This window comes from Triticum dicoccoides, chromosome 1A, assembly GCF_002162155.2.
Source record: "Triticum dicoccoides isolate Atlit2015 ecotype Zavitan chromosome 1A, WEW_v2.0, whole genome shotgun sequence".
Classification (NCBI taxonomy): domain Eukaryota; kingdom Viridiplantae; phylum Streptophyta; class Magnoliopsida; order Poales; family Poaceae; genus Triticum; species Triticum dicoccoides.
In genome coordinates, this window is record NC_041380.1 from 507,771,759 (window position 1) to 507,777,256 (window position 5,498).

Consider the following 5,498-nt stretch of genomic DNA (forward strand, 5'->3'; position numbering starts at 1 on the left):
GGAGCCCATGTTGCGGCAGCCCGGATGCCAGCTCCGTCCAGCGCTCGCGGCCGCTAGCTAGCCAAGATAGCTCTGTCCAGCTGCTTTTCTGCAAGGTTTGCTAGCTAGATTGGCAAGGCAGCGCGGCGGCTTGCTCACGTGCGCCGCGCTAAGGCCAACCATCTGGCTCGAGCGAAGGCCGGCGCGGCGGCTTGCTCGCTCGTGAGTCACGCTCGGGCCAGCCTGCCAACCCGTGCAGAGGCCAGCGCGGCGTCTGGCCCGTCCGGTAGAGCGGCGGCCAACTTGCTCATCACCGGCGCCACCGACGAACACGCATCAGTACTGTTTGAAGTAATGTTCAGGAAAAATAATGATTTGAGGGGGAATAACAGGATAGAAGGTCAGATGTGGGTGCCTTGTGTCAACGGTCAAATGAAATGTGTTGGTTTAAGCTGCCTCGTCAGCACGGACATGTGGGCCAACCCTGTCATAAATGGGTTTAAACGAACCTAATCGGTAGGAGTACTAGGTAGTTTTTGGCATGGATTAAGAAATTTTGGGTATGTTTTTGCTATTTTTTGTACAATAGATTCCTCCTAGGGCTGGTTGAAAGTGGTAGTTTTTTGTTAAATGCTCTACATATTGTAAGTAGGAGTGAAAGTTAAGCTTTGGAAGCCAATAAGCAAGGCTAGTTACATAGTGCATATGTGTACATGATTGAAAGTAAATATCAACCATGAGTGACTAATATCTTGATGGAAAACTCGAAACTATGGAATACTAGGAAAAGAAATGCATGGTTGGAAATACTAGCAATGTTCATGTCCATTGCAACGAATCATAATTAGAATAATACTTATTCACAAACTTGGTACAAAACACTCTGATTTTGATATACATATGTCACTAGAGATATATTATGTTTGAATTAGAATATATTCCTTGGGCTGTTTTGGTGAGGTCAGGGAGGGATGTGGTTGGTTTTAAGATACTAATTATGGGTTTTTCTGCAAATTGGTAGACAAGTGGGATGTTGGTGAGAAAAGGCAACAACTTACCTCACAATCGTTAGATGTAGATCTAATGGTCAGAAACGACGGATGGCAGACACACCAGCATCACCAACTTAGTCTTGTGTAGGAGTACTAGCAAGATCCGTAGATTGCACGGAACATCAAGATGCATTTTTTTATAAAATGCTTGTTGTGATTGACCCTTGCGGGAGTAATCCCATGTGTAAAAACTAATGATATCTCGAGAAATATGAGATAAGGTGAAGAGGACTGGGGTTTGGTGGTGGTTGGTGATCGAACTGAGTGGAGGCATGGGGATTGACGACGCCGACAGCGGCCACCATGCCAGTTTGTTCCGGAGGCTTCCTTTCTTAATTGCTCAACAATGAGGTTTGTTGGAGATAAGGATGAACGAGGGAAGGCCTTGTCTGCAAATGTGGAGAGGGGTGCGGGTATCTTTTAGTTTAATTTCCATCCGTCAGATATAGATCGGATGGTCTATATTGCAAGATGGCACACGTACCATCATCACCAACTCGGTTTTTTATAAGAGAAGAAATATAAGTATGTAGATACAAACGTATTATCGATACTTGCTTCCGTAAACTAGCATCTACATTCTATTCAATGCCTCGGCATGTGGGGCCTTAGCACAATGACTTCTCGACTGTGTAAAACGAAGATTTTCCCGTCGCCGACAAGGAGGGGGTGACGGTGGCGCGCTTTTTGGCTTGCTCTAGTCCTAGTAGTCATACTAGGTGGTCTAAGCACAGGTAGATTTATTCTTTTTCACGTCTCGTGTTCGCCGTTCTGCCATGACTGTTCATGAATAGACGGTAAGTTATTCACGGGGAAACCCTTGTTGAGCGTGTTTGTGATAGAGAGAGAGAGAGAGTGTGTGTGTGTGTGCGTGTGTGATATGTTAGAGACTGAGGCAATGATGATTCTTTGTGTCTATGTGTATGGAGGATAGAGAGAGACATGTACATGGGGCTTTGTGTTTTGTAACGTGGAGACACATATACATAATTAGAGAGTGAGTGTGTGAGATAGACATGCGGACATGAGGAGAGATGATGATCCAGGTAAATGGGTGTTTGTGCGTGTCTGTGTGTGTTTGTGCACGCGTTTGTGTGTGAGAGGGAGAGAGTGTATGTGGAGTAGAGAGACCACTGATGATGTAAACCTAGTAAAAGGGAAGGGGAATGGTGTGACATGTGTAGTAGCGAGATAGCACGGGTGCGGGGGGAGCAGACTATTTGGAAGAGACATCGAGTGTGTGTGGGGGAGAGGGGAGTGAGAGCGAGAGAAAGAGAGAGCTAGCGACGGAGAGAGAGAGAGAGATAGAGAGAGAGAGGAAGAGAGGGGGCGAGAGGGGTCATTTGTGTCCATAAATGGCGTATAGATAGGGAGACAATGTTGATGTTGTCCGAAATTGGCCTATGAACGGAGACGCAAGGGAAGCGAGTCATCATGTGTGTGATAGGGACTTCATGAGAGATCTAGAATAGATGGTGTAGAGAACAATGTGCGAAATCGAGAATGATTATACATTAGGGAGCTATGCAAAGAGTCATGACATATATGTATACAGGGAAGGAGCTGGGGTGGGTCCGCATGTGGGAGAGATAGAAAGAGGAGAGTGGTGCACAAGGAGACAAAGTGTGCTTGTTTGCAGTGGGGGTGGTGTGTGAGGTGAGTGCGCGAGAACCACATTACTAGGGAGATAGATGTTTTGGGGCGACATTTTGTGTGTATGGGAAATATACACTGTACAAGAGAGAGGGAAGAGATTTTGGGGGCGACATTTTGTGTGTGTATGGGACATTTTGTGTGCTTGGGTAAGAGAGATAGCGGGAGACCTAGAGAGTGAGGGAAGAGATGTGTGCATGCCCGAGAGACAAAGTGATAGAGACCTATGTTGGGGTCCGGACTTTACAAGAGAGAGGGGTGTTAATGTGCTCGTGTGTTGGTGTTCGGGGGAGAGAACGACTTCTCTCTCTCTCTATGTGTGTGTGTGTGTGTTGTGGGGGGGGGGGTTGACTTCAGATAAAGAGTGAGGTGTCTATATTTGAGGGACTTTAGCGTAATTGAGATATTGTCCACTCATGGTTGATCAATTTGTTTCACAGTTTGTACTATGAGATAACGATACTTTTGAACATGCGTGATATACCTTGATGTACCAGAATTACAAACCTAAGATTGGAATTTTGGAATTCGACTCCATCATTAGCTTTTGTAATTCATTTAAACGGAGGTACATTTTTAAGCCGGGATTTCGTGATTTCAAATTCATATATCAAACCTAGAGATATACACATACGGGCATGTTCAAACTTTATAATCATCCACTTTATTCATACACACACATACACATTTTTGCTTTTGTCATCATATTTAGGATAAACACATTTGGAATTTCATTTGAATTGGACCGTATGATGGTATTTGCTTGTAGTAGCTCAATGATCCATATTTGAATTGAATGGACAATCTAAGTTTCGAGTTGGAGACATTGATTTTCAAAACTTGCACATTTTTTGCGTGCAAAACAAAAAAAAATTCGGCCATGATATCATAGTCGGCCGTACGAGAGCAGAATACTTATAATTTTAGGCGCCAAAAGCTTTCAAACTTCCCGCTCACATCAAAATATCACGCGCCCAAAAGTTTAGCCCTGCGATATTCCTGTTTTACCCCTGCCACATGAACGGAAAAGGGTTGCTTTGGTAACTCCATTATTTTCCCCTCTTTTCCCCCAACATTCTTCCCAGAGCCCCTCCCCGACCCCTCCCCAACCACGGCAAGCCGCCGAATCTAGTCCTCCGCCGCAGCGGTGGACCTCACACCCCGCCGGATCTACCTTCCGCACCTTGGAACCCCCAACTGCCAACTCACCACTTCACCGGAGCCGCTTCAGCGACTGGCTTGTCCATCGCTCCAGATCTCCTTGACCGCCATCATGGTCCACCGCACCAGATCTGCTTAACCGGCGCCCTCGTCCACCACAACATAGGCCCTTCACCGACTCCCTCGTCCACCCCTTCGCTGGCCCTTCATACAAGCCCTCATCCGCCGCATCAGATCCGCCTCACTGAAAGCACTGTACAACGCGCCCGCCGACGCCTTCGTCCACTACACTGGACCCGCTCCACGGACGCCATATTCAGCTCCACCGGACCTGCTTTACCGACGCCGCAGCCTCATCAGGTTATTTCGATTTGTACTCCTTCGGTTTTTCTCTTTATCATGCAACTGTTCACTTACCACAGATGAGCTTTCTTGTATGTCGACAGGCGCCGCAACAGTAGCACCGGAGCAGCTTCAGCGATGGTGACAGCCGGCCCAAACTCAACCGCAACACGAGCACCATCGACGATCCTTAGCTATCAAGTATGACAATGATACCCATACACCGCCGAGAATCAGGTACTATTATCCAACGGTTGGCGCCTACCACTGGTAGAAAAAGGGCCTTTAGTCTCGGTTCGTAAGGGCCTTTAGTCCCGGTTCTGGAACCGGGACTAAAGTGTCGGTACTAATGCCCTGACCCTTTAGTCCCGGTTCAATCCAGAACCGGGACTAAAGGCCCTCCACGTGGCCGGTCCACCTTTAGTCCCGGTTGGTAACACCAACCGGTACTAAAGGAAATTTCCTGATTTTTTTGTTGAAATTTTTTTTGAAATTTTTTTTGAATTTTTTTATTTTCAAATCTCTGAATTATTTTAACCTCTAATCTCTAATCACCCCTCATCACTGCTCAATTTAATCTCTAATCACCCTCATTATTCCAAATCATCTCACTTCCTGAACGGTCACCCATCCTCTCACTACTCCAGCCTGAGCACGCTTAACTTCCGGGTTCTATTCTCCCTCATTTCCAAGTCTGCACTTGTTGTTTTCCTGACAATAGTAAGATGTCAATCCTATTAACCCTCAGGAATTTAGCTTGAGCATGAAGTCACATATTTCACTGTTTGAGTTTAAAACTATTGTTCTAAAAAACAATAATTTTTTAGTAACACTAATATTTCTTGAATAAGTAGTTTGACCATTGTTTGACCATAGTTTGACCATAGTTTGACCAGATTTGACCAAAATTCAAAAAAGGTGAAATAATTATTTAATAACACTAATATTCTTGAATAATTATTTAGTAACACTAATACTTCTTGAATAAGTAGTTTGACCAGATTTACTGAAAATTTAAAAAAACTGAAATTTGAGCATAACTTTTTTTCCTTTTGGAATTTGAGGATTCTAGAAATTTGCAAACAGGCTGTACGCGGTCTCCATCGGATGTAACTTTTCGAGTAGATGATTTTTCATATAAAAAACTTTTTAATCCGAGTTCGTATGCAAAAGTTATGCCCATTTTACAAATTCCAGAGAGATTTTGTAAATAAAGTCAAAATTCATATTTGTAAATTTTCCCAACAACTAGACCACATATCACATGTGAAACTTATTTTATTTTATTTTTATTGACATTTCCATCATTTT